Source organism: Vicugna pacos, chromosome 10 (assembly GCF_048564905.1).
Source record: "Vicugna pacos chromosome 10, VicPac4, whole genome shotgun sequence".
In the NCBI taxonomy this organism is placed as follows: Eukaryota; Metazoa; Chordata; class Mammalia; order Artiodactyla; family Camelidae; genus Vicugna; species Vicugna pacos.
In genome coordinates this window covers 48,621,509-48,638,019 of record NC_132996.1, presented here as the reverse complement: position 1 = coordinate 48,638,019, position 16,511 = coordinate 48,621,509, and the positions used below count along the sequence as shown (strand labels likewise).

Genomic DNA, 16,511 nt, shown 5'->3' with positions numbered 1-16,511 from the left:
GTGATTTTTAAAAGCCACTTTTTCTCTCCATTATACTACTAATAAAAATAATGGGTGAAGGTGGCCAAAGGTAGAAACTTCCAGTTATAAGGCAAGTAAGTTCTGGGGATGTAATGTACAGCATGGTCACTATAATAACAGCATTTTGTATATTTGAAAGTTGCTAAGAGAATAGCAGATCTTAAAAGTCCTCATCGCAAGAAAAAAAGTGTAACTATATGAGGTGACGGAGGTTAACTAAACTTACTGTGTTAACCATTTTCTAATATATACATATATAAAATCACTATGTTTCAGTATGTTGCATTGATAAAACTAATATAATGCGATATGTAAACTATATCTCAATAAAACTGGAGAAAAGGAGGGAGGGAAATAATACCTATAAATGTGCTTTGCAAATATCTCAACTACTTCACGTCTATAATTATCATGGTCCAGGGAAATTGTACTTAAACTTCCTATGGCTCAGCCTTCTCATCTGAAAAATGAAGAAAATAATAGCAACTCCCCCTCAGGGTTATTGTGAGAGTGAAATACAGTGTCACACAAGCACCACGATTCTGACAGCGCCTGGCACTGAGGAAGTGCTAAGTTCGTGCGAGCCCTTATCCTTACCTCCATTTGGCGGAGAATGAAATGGGGGCTGGGTGCTGCTGGGTTCTTCGCTCACAATTACAGAGGGTGTAACCGTGGCCAAGGGTGGCAGGCCAAGATTTTATCCCAGTCTGCCCATTTCAAAGCTCATCTTCTCCTTCCCTTGAATCAAGAGCTGGGGGAAGGGTATAGCTCAGTGGTAGAGTGTGTGCCTACCATGCATGAGGTTCAGGGTTCAATCCCCAGTACTGCCATTTAAAATCAATCAATAAACTGATTACCTCCCCCCACCAAATAAATAAATAAAAATTAAAAAAAAAAGGAAAAGAGAGCTGGGCCCAATATTAGGGATCAAACCCACATATGCAGTTTCTCAGCTGAGGGATCTGAATGAAGGATTCAACTAATTTAATATATATATATATATATATATATATATATATATATATATATATTAGATATGAACATTTAAAACATGAGGAAATTTTACATAAAACTCTGGACAGAGGACTTCTCAAAAACTTGAAGTCGTTAGCCCACCTTTAGGAATGGAAGCTGTCGGTAAAAGCTAAGTAACTAAGGAACTGCTACCCTTCTGGAATGTGGCCTCCCATTCTCCACAGTAAATCCGCAGCACCCCACCCCCCACCCCCCTCTCCCCCCTCACCCTGCTTTGTTATTTTACCAGCAAGGACCCAGCCCACTGTCATTCTGTCATTCGTGCTCCATGCCCTTCCCGTGGCTGACCTAAGTATATATCCTGCACTTACGTGAGTTAAGTTGCGTAATCAACAAATCTTCCCTCTACATGATTCAGCGGAAACTCCAGGGGATCCCATTTGACCCCTGACTCTGTGGTGCGACAAAACCACATGCACGCAATTCCTTCCCCACCTAGATCTTTAACAGCTGCTTCAGTATTGCCTCGCTCCTCCCCCGGCCACTGTCAGTAAACTGGACTGAAGGACCGTCCACGCCTGCTCAGGGCACTTCCTCTGATAGCTCTAAGGAGGTTCAGAAACTTCTCCAGACATGTCCACGGCACAGGTTTGGACACAGCTAAGGAGTCTGGTCATACTCATGACAGGTCTGCTTAAGACATTTTCCAGAGTGCGTTTCCTGGACTCACTGCCGGGGGATGTTAACCAGCCTCCCCACCGCCAATTCCCATGGCTTCAATTCATCGTGGATTCAACTGACAGAATAATCTGCCTCAAACATCGATCTTATTGCAACCTCACCTGCTCAAGACCCTACATTGCCTCCCTATTGCTGCCTGCATCCAAAACACCCTATTCAGCCTAGCATTCAAGGCCGTCGTCAATTATGCTGTCCCTGGTGGAACACGTCCAGCCGTATGTCACATTTCTCCTTGACATGCCCCTCTGCTCCAGGTAAACCAGTCTGAGAGTCGTTTGTACTTCTGGCTTCCATTCACGTCTCACCTGCCAGATGCCATTCCTGAATTTCCCCTCAGTCTAACCACACTTTTTCTTTCTGTGTTCCCTCATCATGTACATATTTAATAAGAACTCTGTTCCTGATATTAGCTCAATTTTCATGCTTTCTCCATGAAAGCATATCCATGTTTTATGTAATTTTCATGTTTTATTTGCAGACAGAGAAATTCTATAGTAACAGGTACCATCCTCCACTCTTGTGCTCATAACAGACATTACTAGTCAGTTGAGGCAATTCTCCCATTGAGCTGTTCACACCTTCTGTATGTTTTTCCCCTTTAAGCTCTCATTTCCCACCACATGTCAGTTGGAGTTGGACATGACATGCAACTTGTTTGCTGTCCCTGTTCTAGATTAGAGCATCATCATAGTTCTAGATGGTGGAAATGGAACGGCTCGGTAAGACGACGGGGCAAAGAAGAAAGGCTGACTATGTGGGATGAGTAGGTCACAGTTAGTAGAATTGTCCTCAACCTGGGTGGCTGCTCCCAGACACTACATCTTAAAGGCTTTACAGGTTCTTCTCACAGTGACCAAATGGCTGCAGCAGATCTGGTCCCTTCTATGTTTTGTTAGCTTAAAGTTCAGTGGGAAAGAGTAATAGTGTTCTTTTCCCACAAGTCAGAGAAAACTTGGAGTCATGTGATCACTCTTGATCCAGTCCATTTGGTGGGGGGGGGCAGTGGAGTGAGCCATACGAGATGACATCATCAGTCAGGTGTGAGTCTCATGCTCCACCCTGAAGACTGGCAGAATCATGCAAAGGAAAGTCACAGGTGCTAGAAGACTTGAAGGGTCCTGGGTATTAATTACCTAAGAAATGACATCCTCTCATCTACCTCATAAGGGACATCAGTCTAGGTTCAGAGGATACAGTAGTGAACAAAAGAATGTTTCATCAGGAGCTTATTCTCACTTCTGTTAAGGTGACACTTGAAAATGCGGGAGCAAACCTGACAGAGACACCTGGGGGAGGAGTGCTCCACACAGACGCCCTGAGGTGGGAACACACTTGGAGAGTCTGAGCACCAACAAGGGGGCCAATGTGGCTGGAACAGAAGGAGCAACGGGGCGAGAGGTAGGTGATGAGATCAGAGGTTAAACGGTAGGGAATGCGACAGGGAACAGATGTTGGGGGGTCTTTAAGGCCGATGTGAAAACTTTGGCTTTTACTGTGAGTGACATGGGAAGCCACTGGAGGGTGTCAAGCAGATGGTGATGTAACCTAACTTAAAATCTTAATCATTTTCATTTCTCTGTGCAGTTATAGTGGGGCAGAAGAAGTGGAGTGGCAGTAGGGGGAACAGCTAGGGGCTTACTACAATTTTTATGCAGAAAACTGATGGCTTCTGCTAGGCTGGTAGTGATATAGTAAGAATAAAACATTAGACCCGGGAAGCACTGTGACAGGGCTGCACAATGAGAGTGACTTGTACCTTGAGTTTGACTTTTTGCTGAACTCCAATTTTCCTATTTGAGTAAGAATTTTCTGTATCACTTTAAACTTTGTGAATGTTTTCTGTGCTTAGCCCCCTAAATACTGACACATCAGGAAGGGCAGCCTAAATTGAACTGCCAAAGCAAATGCTGAGATAGCCAAGAACAGAGCTCTGGTTTATCTTGGAAGGCAGGACCACCGAGCCTTGGCTTTCAAGTTCAGACTGACCGGCACAAAAGCAAAAGAAGGCTATGGGCACGGAATGGGTGACACCATCGCCAGGTCCTGCCACTGCCTGGGCTCTAGGATGGGGCATGAGAAGGTCAGTTGAGTCACGGGTCCTACACTGGGGCCTCCAGCAATCTGGGTCAGCATCCTGGTGACTGGTGCCCAGGAGAGCGGAGAGGTTCCTCCATCCCCATTGGCCAGTCTGATTAATCTGGCGCCTCATCAGTCCCCTTTGAAGAGGAGGAAGAGGGATAAAAGAGCAGCACACCTGTTTTCACTTGACTCCAATCCTGAAATAATTCTGTGGCTCCTACAAGATTTGAAACAAATTAAATTTGAAAGGGCAGAGAGGGCAGCTTTGAATGGTTGGCTCTGTCAAGAAATGTGGGTTTTCACTCCAGGAAACAGCTTAACTGAGAGATTGCACCCCCGGCCGAGGTGGTGTGGTGGCTCTGACTGCGACTCAGGCTTTGTGTGGTGCCGGCTTTTGCCCTGTTATCCCTGGCACCCTGCGTTCGCTTTCTGGACTTCGATAATGTCGGAGAAAGGTTACAAAAGTAATGATATGAAAGGGGGCATTCTACCCCTGTTTAGGGACCTGTGTTTTAAGTAGAGACACATTCTGTCACACAGGGTGGCAGTGACAGACACGAATCTGTTCAGCCCAACACAGGGAAGGTTACTGTTGTGCGGGACCCTTAGAATTATTTGGTTCATTCTTTCTTTTGACAAATGAAGAGACTGATGCTCGAAGGCATTACGGTCACAGGCAAAGCTGGGATATCCAAAGTAGGGGTTCCAGTTATTTTTTAACTTATTTTTCAAGCGGTCCCCAGGGTAAATGATGGGAAGTGATGTCAGGAATGTCCCAGACCTCCGTCTGCCTCCAGAAGAGCCTATGCCTTATTCAGGATGTAGGGAGTGAGGGAGCAGGAGGAAATTCTTCCCTCTGGCCCAACGGCAATGATGAGAAGGAGAAGACTGCCCCCAGGTTCTGGGTGGTCCCTCCCTTCTTCCACTGCTCTTGCTTTTCCCCCCCGCAAGCACTTTTCTGAGCATCCCCCGGGCGCCAAGCAGAGGGCTGCTAAGATGGAAGCTGACAAGTGGGCCTCTCTCATACTTACAGGTCTGTCACTTTGATCTTTGTTATAGACACAGCCAGATGTGACCAGCCTGGCAACCTGCCTCCTTGATCTGTTGCCAACAAGGAGTTTGACAGAGAAGTTGAGAGATATGAGGTCACTGCCTTTTATGGTCTCCGTCATTAATACTGCCTTGGCAGCAGGCAGAATTTTCCTGTCTGGGACCTAGGGCAGCTGATTAAGCGCTCCTGCTAGCCCAGGGTCTGGTCCTGGCTGATTTTGAGGCCTCCCTTCATCCCCTCCACAGAAAGAGAAACTAGAAGACCTGATTGCAAGGCCACTTTGACCTTTGCTTTGGGTTCCTTGCAGACTGAAACATTTCAATCAGGCCAAAGCTCGGAGCCCGCTCTAATGAGGATTTATCGAGACCTTGTGTTTGATAAGGGGTGGATTCTGTCACTGTGTCAATTTTCCTTCTCACTGATGCTCTGGGCTTTGATAGCACAGATCACACACACACAGGTGTGTCTTTTATGCTCCAGAGCCTTGTGGGCAGGGGTCTACCAAGCCTTCATTAATATGCACCTCAGTGCAGCCGGTGGGGACAGAGAATGAAATAAAGGAGCTGAGTTTCCCTTTTAAGTGAGCTCAGAAACCCACCGTACACATGTGTTAAAATGGAGCTAGTTCTCTAGAGAAAAAGAAACTCATAGAACAAATTATACTCACCTGTGCCAGTGGTATCTCAAAACCAGAACTTTTTCCTGTCTCCTTAAGCATCACTCACTCCTGTGCCTCGTCTTCTCATCAGACACTATTGATAAGAGTGTTTGGGTTGCAAACAATAGAGGCCAATTCTGGAAAACTTAAGTGAAGAGAGAATCCTTTAGGAGGCTGGAGATTAGCTTTAGAAATAAGACAGAAACCAGTGGGGTCTAGGTCCAGGCGGAACTAACTATTCAACCAGCCACGCTAAGCACTTCCTCTGGAGTAATTGTCTTCTGCCATTTCCCATCCTTCTCCCATCCTTGAATTTTCACACAAGGAGAGAGAAGCCCAACAGTCCAGCTCGAGTGATGTGGTTACGTTTTGGGTGGCGAGGGCCAGTGCATACACCGGGTGGGAGAGGTAATTGTTCAGAGGGTACCAGTGGTCCTGTTCACCAGAGGGACTGGTTGTCAGACAGCCCTGCAAGTCCACACTGGTGCGAGAGTCAGTAAGCCCGATTCATTCTGTTTCCTTCTTAATTCTATACGTTTCTGTCCAGCCCCATTGCCTCTGCTGTGTTGAGATCTACCTCAGTAGGGAACCTGTCAGGAGCACAAGAGATAATTTCTTAGCATATGTCTAGCGTTTAGCTGAAGGGTATTATCAGTTGCTTATGAATTTGGACAGACTTTCTAACTGCTCTCTTCTTCCCCTACCTCCCCACAACCCCTAATCTACCCTTCCTGTCACTGCCAGGATGAACTTTCTGAAATCCAAATCTAATCAGGCCACACCCCTCCTCAGGAACCCCTGATGGCTCCCACTGCCTACAGACCAGCCTCAAATTATTAGCCTGATATCAGGCTGCATATTTACTCCTTACTCAGTAATATCTTGGTAAATGTTTAATGACCAGTGCTCTGGGGGTGGAAGGGCAGGAAATGTGCACGTACATATATGTGCACTCATTTATTATAAATTTTACTGGTATAACACATATGAAGCATACTTTTAATGAATAATAAAAATAGGAAACTACTTGAAGTTGTGAAAACCAGAAGGGGACGATCATGTGGGGCCATCCTGGAGTCTGGAGACCCCAGCCTTTAATGAATCAAAGCTCCCTTCATTTCTCTTCTCTTTGGACCAGGTAGGAGAAGGTGAGATCTTTCAAGTGGCTTCAGATTTGGCCTTCATAAATTAAAACTCCTGGTATTAATGATTCTTAAAAACCTTGGTACTATAACATAAAAATATTAGTTGCTAGAAATTCAGATATGAAAGAGCAGTTTTCAGAAGATGCCGCTGAAACTTTCTCCTTGGCCTCTAGAAACAACACATCGTAACATTTCTTTGCTACCTGCTGAATTTTCACAACAGAAATATTCTTACTGAGCAGAAGGGAAATTAATATTTGCTGGGGAATACCACAACTTTCCTAATCTAATATATATATTATAATCTAATATATATCATATATATATAACATACATATAGATATATACATATACTTGCTTATGGCAAGTGCATATTCCGTAAGAGTAAGTACAGCTCAGGGGACCCTTGTGGGAAAGTTGGCAGAACTGACATCATTTTCTTCCTGGTGCTCCGGGCATTTCCTCCTGGTGAGACCTGGGCCAACTCCTTTGCTCCCAGCCAAGACAACACTTGGACATCATATCTGTCTCATTATGTTAGAAAAGGTTCAGGTTGGAATCTTTGATCATTCCTCTGGCCTCCCTTTACTCATTGGGCTATTTATCTTCCTGCTTCCCTTAATTCTGTACGGAGCTGGGGACGATGTATGATTTACGTTAATTGGCATCATGCAGGCACAGGGCAGCTCAGTGGGCTCTGCAAAGTGCTCCATCCCAAACTGCACCTCAAGTCCTGCTCACCTCTTCTCCCCTCCTCTGGGGCCAGTCGTGACTCTCAGGCAGGAAAGTTCACGACCATCAACATTTAGAGCAAAACTGAGTTAGACCGTAGGCTCTGGGCGTGCACTTTTACTTCATGCGATTATTTTACTTTGCTTCTGAAGACTTGACCTGAGATTTTCTCACAACCTTTGGTAAGCACTGCTCTTCTCCTTCAGGTATCATCTTCACTTTATTTTAATAAGCAGTTACTAAGTACCGACAGTGTGTCAGCAGGTGTGAGAGGCACTGAAGACATGAAGAGTTCATGGTTTAGTGGGATGGATATCTAAGGAGTGGGTGCTAAGCCCGTGGTAAGTGCTGTTGTCAGTGGAAGGCTAATAGGAGGCTTCACAGAGGAGACGATAAATGAGTTGAGCCTTTAAAGGGAAGAATATTTCACCAGGATGAGAAGGTGACTGACGAGATCCCCACCACCTCCAGTATATCCCAAGACCTAGAGATAGCGACCCAAGGGGCATCTGGGGGCAAAGGTAAGAAGTGAGGCTACCTTTGCTGTCAAACAGGAGAGGGTTTACAGCTCCCTTTTGGCTGAGTCCCCTACTCCACAGGGAAGCCACTAAATTATGCTACAGAGCCCAAGAGTCACCCAGAACAGAATTTAGGAACAACTTCTCTGCACAATGGGAGGGTTTGAAGGTTTTTGTTTAGGGAGTGAAATTATCCTCGTGTGTGTGTGTGTGTGTGTGTGTGTGTGTAAAAGAGAGTGAGAAAGAGCTAAAGAGTAGAGCAGTAACTGGCGTTAGCATGGGGATGGAGTTGGGAGGGGAACCAGCTAGAAGGCTATATTTGTCCAGAGAAATAGAACATACATAGGTAATAATATCTAAATGAGATTTATTATGGAATTCGGCTCACATGGAGGCTAGGTCCCACAATGTGTCATTTTCAACTTCTAGAAGTAGGAAAGCTGGTGGTGAAATTTAGCCAAAGTTCAAAAACCTGAGAAGCAGGAGCACCAGTGTCTGAAGGCAGAAGGTAGGTGTCCCAGGCAAGCAGGGAGAGAACTGCCCTTCCCCAGCCTTTTCGTTCTGTTCTAGCCCTCAACGGATTGGATGGTGTCAGTCACATTGGTGGAGGAGATCTTTACTCAGTCTGCTGATCCAAATGTTAACCTCTCCTAGAAATACCCTCACCGACACACCCAGAAATCGTGTCTGACTGGGTAGCTGCACGTCCCTTAGCCCAGGCAAAGGCACACACGAAATGTGCCATCCCAGGGCTACTGTACTAATCCAGGCAAGACTCGTGGGGACCTTAGCAGGGGAAATCAGAGTCTGTTCAGAATCTCACCTGCCTCCCCAGCTGAACCTGCCATCCCCCTCTTAACCTCTCCTTAATGTCACTGCCCAGACCTGCTTGAAAGCTGCAGGTGACAAGGGACTCAGTACCCCCTGCTGGCTTGCTGCACTTCTGTTAAGGTAACTAGGGCTTGGGGCAGCTTCCATCCTCTGTTCTCTGGGCTTAGGTTGAGGGACGAATGTCAACCCTCTTTCACCTGTAGCCTTTGCATGTTTCCCTGTTTTCTCAACTCAACATTTGTGAGTTGTCAGCATAGTTCAGGCTCTGTGCTGTGTGGTAGGGCTGCGGAATGAATAAGGCCCCACCCTTGAGGAAAGTACTGCCTGCTGGGCCAGAAGAAATCAGGCTCCAAGTATCATGGTAGCTGCATACCCATGGCGACGCTGATTAAGGGGTAACAAATTCAGCCTGTTCTTGGTGGGGGCTGGGAGGTAGGAGGAGCCGAAGGGAGACGACATTTACTTGTCACTGAACAAATGAGCTGAATTTAGTTTTATAAGCAGAAGGGAGAGAATGGGAAAGATGGTAAAGAGAGCCAGGCAGCTCAGGCAGCGGGAAGGCAAGAACGTCACAGGGGTGTGGGGAAGTCCACCCGCGGCCCTCCTTCCCACCCCTCGGTCTGCGACATGGCTGAGAGAACAGCAGTTCAGTGTGTCCCCTGGGGCCAGGCTCTGGGGTCTGTAACCTGATGGTTCCACGTATCAGGCTGTTCAGTCTTGGGAAGGACACCTAAACTTTCTCTGGCTTCGTTTCCTCATCTGTAAAATGAGGATAGTAATATTACTGACATTATAAGGTTGTTATAAAAATTAAAGTCGATCTACATAGAGCAATTAAAACAGTGCCTGCCACCCAGTGAGGGCTCTGTAAATGTTCTCCTGGAATCTGGAATGCTTTGAACATGCAACAGTTGTCAACAGCAGGAGACAGAGTCTACTGGAATTTAAGAAACAGTTTCCTCTGGAGGTGGGGGCTGGTTGGATGCTGAAGGCAAGAGAGGGAGAACTGAAATTCACCCTGGAGACCATCCTTGTCCCAGAAATGCTAGGAATTTGGTGCAGCCTGATGTCCATTTGGTGGTGAGTCAAGAGGTCAGCTCAGCCTAGATGAGCTGTCCCATCATCCTGGTTTCCCAGGGCCTTTCTCAAAGGTGTCTTAGGACGGGCCCAGGAGCAAGCTGTTCCTCTGACGGCAGTTGGAGTTCCTGGCACGGAGAGTGTGGATTCCAGGAGAAGCCATGAAGAGATGGAGCCTCTGGGGTTGGCATGTCTTTGAAGTTAAAACCTCTGGGCATCTGTGCACTTAGGCGGAGGCCAGAGGCCAGTGGGCGGAGCAAGGTCAGTGTTATCCCAGGCACGGGGGACAGCGTGCCCTTCTGGCCCAGGGGCCAGCCTGGCCTCCATCACTAAGGCATGAACCCCAGGAATCAAGCAAGGCCAAAATGATCTTCACTGTGATGTGGGAGAGTGAGCACTGAAACTGGAGCCGGAAGCCTCTTGCAAATGTGGTCTGAACTAGTCATTTCAATCTCTGAGTCTGGGTCTCCCTTTCCTCTCCTGTAAAGTATCTCTAACAGCTAACCAGCCTCACCCCCAACGCAGTGTCTCCCCAGTGACTCTGGGACTGAACGAGATAGTGGGGATAAAAGTCCTCGTGAAGATGAGAGACCACGCAGTTCCTGAGTGTGCTCCTGCCTCCCCACATTTACCTGTAATGCCCTCTACCGCGTTCTCACCTGTTCACCTCCAAACATTTTAAAGGTTTTTCCTCTTTTCTCCCTTCTTTCCTGCCTTCCCTCATTTCCTTCAGTCTTTTGAATCTTCGCTTAGTTATTGCTTCCTCAGAGAAGACCTCTCTGTCCCTAAGATCTAGCTGGGTGCTTTTTCTTGGCCCTTCCACATAAAGCCCCCTACATTTTCACTATCATACTACTTTTTACACTCTATTGGAATCACCTTTAAATTTGCTATGTCAATGACAAGATTATATTAGGGTAGGATTATATCATCATCCCCATCCCCATTCCCATCATCCCAGTCTGGGGATGGAAATTTGATTGAATGAATAAATGAACGAATGACTAAATTCAGATGTGAATAGCTTATCATAATATTATCTAACTGACATTCAGAGTGTGACTCCCTTGTTCTAGATTCCGTATTAGGGGCTGGGAATACAAAGATGGACAGACAAAAAAATCTTCCTTCCCCTTCCCACGCACAGTGGAGTGGGAAAGGCTGGCATATAAATGGCTAGCTCCCACAGAGTGCAGCTCAGCGGACCACGAGAGAAGTACAGACCGGATGCTGTGAGCCTCCGGAATGCACTGTGTGACAAGTCTGATGTAAGGGTGTGACTTGCTGGCACTGCCTTATGACACGTGATACTAAAAACTTCACAAAATGATTTGAAGCAGCTGAGACAAGGTTCGATGTGTCAAGACGAAAACGCCTCTTGACCAACCCCGTCTCCCATTAAAGAATTTTCTTTCTTGCTTTTTCTCCTAAAATAGACTCCAGGAAAAATGACGACCTTGATCTATTTTGGAAGGATGCCAAGGTTCCAGCATCCTCCCGCAGACCTGTTTTCAATTATGAAAATCTTCCAGATCAATCCTGATTTCCCCACAACTCTAGTGAGCTTCTCTACCCAATTTTTCTGTGGAGATGGACCCAGCAGGCTCTGTACTGGGAGCCAGGGAACCTGCTCTCTAAGCCGAACTATAATTAGCTTCTGTGACCTTCGACAAGTCACTTAATACGCCAGAAAGATTTTTCATAGTCAAGCAAGATTTTTGATTCTAGGTCTGGTTATAAGACCCAAGTGTGGTGCCTAGGAGTCATCTTTAAGTTTTCGTTTCCTAATCATAACCATTCCCCCTCCACAGACACCCTATAAAACTCTTGTTAATTTTTTTATTTACAATCTCTTCTCTAGTCACTGCCTTTTTTTCTATCCTCAACTTCAGTTTAAGATCTTACCAAGTATCAATCCATCATTTTGAGGGTCCTCTCAATAGGCGCTCGGTAAAGGGGAAGAATTAAAGATTCAGAGCCCAAAGGAACATAAAAAGGATTGTCCTTGAACAAGGGTAGGTGTGTAGGGTTGATTTGAGAGCCAAGATCACCTGGTGTCGGTGCCATGGGCAAAAAGTACCCTCTCTCTGAATCTCAGGAAAGCCCAAATTCAGACAAGCCTTAGTGCAACCCTGGCCCAGAGGAGTACTATATTGAAAGAAAGAAAGTGAAGAGGAGAGAAGAGAAAAGGAAAGACAAAAGCAGGGAAAGAAACTGGCAAGTATTTCAGGGTCACGGTTTCATACAACTTGATTCCATAAGACCTCGCGGCTCCCAAGGAGACATGGGTTAGTATCACCTTTATGCATTGGCCCTTGAGTGACATAGAGCTCTCAAGTGACAGGCAAGATTTGAATTCAGGTCTTTAAACCCAGGGTTCTTTGTGATGGCAGGTGAGCAGTGTGACAAACACTAGAAACTCTACTTAACATTCTGGTGCCGTGGGATTTCTTCCCAATCTGCTTTCAGCATTGAACCTTTGTTGACTCAAGCTGACACAGATCCATCTTTCTTTTTTTCCTTTTTAAAAAAGCAAGTCTGTGATCCTGGCATAGGTAGAAAGTTGTACATTTGAGTCGTATTCAATCAGAAGTTCATCTTACTTTTGTTTTTCATCAGACCTTTTGCTTCTGCTATGCCAGATTTAACCTTATACTAATTTGTGCTTCATTCTCTTAAGCCAGACAGGTACATCCGATGAATTCTACCTGCATTTTCAGATCGGAGCTAAATTAGGCCTTGAAATATGGTCACATATGTGAGCACACCTGTATTTAGTCATCTTCCCGTTTTCAAATGCTAGCCTAAAGTCTTGGCTTTTATCTATATTTAAAACTGACATTGTTAAATGCATAAGCACATCTGAATTATTTATATTTGGGTTTATACAGTCCCCAGCTGCAACCGTATATTTCAATATCTTTAAACTCTGCGTTGCCATCTGGACCAGATTGCTGCTAAATCAAATCAGATAAACGTTACCTTTCCTCTACCTCTGATTTATATCAACCATTCATTTCCAAAAGCACAACCCTGTTAAATCCAATCTACTTTCAAAATGCTTATGAAATTAGCTCAGTTTTGAGGACTGGATATTCGTTCTTTGCAGCTTCAGCTTTGAAAAGGCCGTTTGGACAGAGAGAAAAGTAGCATGGACGCAGCAGAGCTAGGAGCACTAGAGTCCACTGATTATTGGGCACATCTTCTGAGCCTGACTCCATCCAATTCCTCAAGACTCCTCTCTAATTAAGTCATTGTGAGCCAGCTGATAGACCACAGAAACAGAATATGCAGATTTTAAAGGGTTAGGAGGTTCTCTATAATTTAATCAGCTTCTCTCTGGGATAGAGGAGAGTTTTAGCCAAATACTTAAAAGGGGGATAGAGAGACTGAACTTTTAGAATTTTATTTTTGTAGTTTACTTTACACTGATACTTCTTTTTCTGAAGAAAAAAAAAAAAAAGGTGGGGTTAGATGCCAAACAAATTAGCGTCAATCACTTTCCGCTTTTCACTTTTCCTAATTAGAGTCCAGGTCTTAGATCCTCATTTATTGGTGAAAATAATAATGGCCTATAAGTTTGTCAATAAACAAAATCAATCTACCTATGCCCCAAACCAAGCAACAGAGTGTTTTATATAGAAAGAAAGAGAGGAGGGAAGGGAGGAAGGGAGGGAGAGAGGAAGGAAGGAATGAAGGAAGGAAGGAAGGAAGGAAGGAAGGAAGGAAGGAAGGAAGGAAGGAAGGAAGGAAGGAAAGAAGGAAAGAAGGGCAGGAGGGAGAAAGGGAGGGGGCCAAGGACACTGAAACATCAAGCTTACAGTTAATAGCCTGGATGATATGTTCACATCACATACATTTATACCTACAGATTCTACCGTTCCCAACTTGTATAATTCCAAGTCTGAACTCGTTTAGCAAGTCTAACGACTAGAACATGAAATATTTTCCAAAGGGCTCTGCTGAATGGATCTGTAGTCCATCAGCGTACAGTGGAATGATGTCATAAATGGTTAACATTCTAATCCTTCCTGTACTTTCTAAACGGGGATGGAGAGGGGGGAAGCCGGGAGGAAGCAGCCTGCACATGATATTCTTAGCCTGCATAACTGAATACAAATCCTAAACGTAAGAACGGAGAACCTGTTCTTTCTCAGTATGACCTAATGCTCATTTTTCTTGCACACCCGAGAAAGGAATATGCCACTCTCTAATGGTAAATTACCATTTATTGTAAATGTGCCATCTGAAGGAAGCCATAAGTCATTATTATTGACCTATTATGATTCATTCTGCTTTACCCCGAATTAAATAAAAATGTGCACTTTAGGATAATACACTTTTAGTTCAAATGTTCTTTTACTCTCCTGCTGGATTTTACAATCACACAGCTTTCGGGGCAGACACTTGACTTGTGGAGCAGACACCTCATCGTAACCACCGTCTGTCCTTTGTTTCTGTCTTAAAGCACAGGAGAGGGCTTTTAATCTCTGACTTAATGGCCTCTCATCGCAATGTATGAAATTAGACCTTTTATCTAGACTAGAAGGAAAGTTGAGTCCCCAAGTCTGTTAGCTTTGTGTGTAGTGCAGAATCGAGAAGGAAAAGCCAAGGAGAGAAACTCATTCAGCTAAACGGACGGTGGATATATTTAGAGAATTGGGGTGAAATTTATTCTTAAAGAATGGGTAAATTAAAAATTAGACTTCCTAGATGAAAGAAAAAGCAAAAACTCATCATAAACCTCTTGAGAAAATAATAAACCTTATTCCAGGAGAAGGAAAAATATATATTGGAAAGTAGAAATGTAGAGAAAGGGATTTGGTGAAAGGAAAGTTCATTAAAAATATTCAAGAGCAGTATTATCTCTGGGTGGAGGGTAACACAGATGGTTTTATTTTTACTTTCTTATCTGTATTGTCTGATATACCTGCACTTAATCTGTATTTCTGGTTTAATGAAACATACACATTTTAAAGAGAGTTTTACTTTTTTAAAAAGGGCATGGCATGTTCTGGTGACATACATCCAACATGCTAATTTCTCATGTGATTCTGACGATGTACAAAGTACCACGTAGAAGTCTAGTTTCTACACATAGGAAGAAGCGATTGGCAACATAAACTCATAATTGAGGTGGCGTCTCTGAGACGTGCTCCAAACAAACAGGGAAGTAGGGTCAATGGTGCTATCTGACCAACGCCACGGATTCTTTGTTCCAAGGCCAGAAGGAGAGGTGCAGGATACTTAAGTGGTAAATGAAAAAAAAAAAAACAAACAAAACAAACCTAGAAAACCCCCCAAAAACCCCCCAGCAAAATCAAGTAGAAACACAGAGAAAGAACTCAGGATTCTGATTACAGGGCTCTCTGGTGGTAATTTCTTTGGGGAAAAAAAAGAGGAGGAGGTGATGGGGGCAAACCACTCCAGAAACACAAAGTATCCACTGTAAATGAAGAGTAAGACCTCAAAGTATGTCCAAGGAAAATGGACTGTATGTTGCCCCTCCCAAGAACTAAAATTGGGGATTACCATGGAGGATGGAATGTTTCTAGAAGAGAGAAACAGAGGGTAAATAAAGGGCAGACCAGAAAAATCATTATTAGTATAAAAGTGTATGTGTGCCAATTAGTAATAAATATTGTAGGAATAAAAATAGCCTTAAGCATGAAGAAGGAAGGTTACACGTTAATTAAGGAAACTCAGAGGCTTCCTGGACATCTGAAATGTCGGGAAGGAGGATAATGAAAGTGTAATTGCAGATAAAAATGATGAGAGTGTCACAAATGACTGAGGAGCTCTGAAGTTGCAAACGAAATGGAAATATCAAAGCCACGGAGATGACATATTACTCGTGTCTTAATTGCTGTAGGTGGAAAGCAGAGCGGAGTGATGACTGCAGAGAACGGGACGTGCAGGTCCGGATGGTCTTTGAGAGGCGCTCGCAAGAGGCCAGGGCTCAGAGTGACAGCCCTGGACATGATGAAAAACTATGTATTCAAACTTATTCTTTCCCAAGATAGTCCATTTTTAAAAAATTGGGACAGTCTGGATGTTATTTTTTTCCCTCTCTCTCCCAAATGCTGTTGGGTTGAACCATATGAAATCACTGGTGTTCAACAGTTACTGAATCGGCCATTTCATATGGTTCATTTAATAGAATGTTCAGGATAACCACTGCTTAAAGTGAAGATCAATCATTTGAGGACTATTTCTTGGAATCCGTTATGCAAAACATAATTTTGGAATTAAAGAAAAATAAATCATTTATAGCCCAAAGCTAAATCTTTCTTTAGCATGTGTTCATTTCTCGGTCAACTCCTGAGGGAGGCTCCCTGTCTTTCCTACTGTTATGTCCCAGGTGCACAGACACACACAAAAGTGTTTGTCCCTGAGCGATAATTATAGAAAAAGACCCCAAATAAACTTTTTGCTGAATTGTAAGCTGAACTATTTCTTTAAATGGAAACAAAATGCAAGCTTTGGGAGCGGAACTTGCATTGCATCCTGACACACCTTTCTGGGCGGCAACAGTGTGCCATGTTAACAGCCTTTCCATGACATTCTTCCTATATTGGGGGTTCCTTCACGATAAATAAAATGAATCACCAATACTGAGCATCATTAAGTGAGTCTAACTCTGCTTGATGGATATTAACAAATATTTACATTAAGGGGAACAT

The 16,511-nt window shown here is 44.2% G+C and overlaps 1 long non-coding RNA gene across 1 annotated transcript; it reads left to right on the top strand.

Moving 5' to 3' along the window:
- Nucleotides 1–13,891: 13,891 nt before the first annotated feature.
- On the top strand, nt 13,892–16,113 carry LOC140699002 (uncharacterized). The gene is made up of 2 exons (XR_012077025.1): nt 13,892–14,044; nt 15,701–16,113. It is a non-coding gene; the product is annotated as an uncharacterized lncRNA (long non-coding RNA).
- The last annotated feature ends 398 nt before the right edge of the window (nt 16,114–16,511 follow it).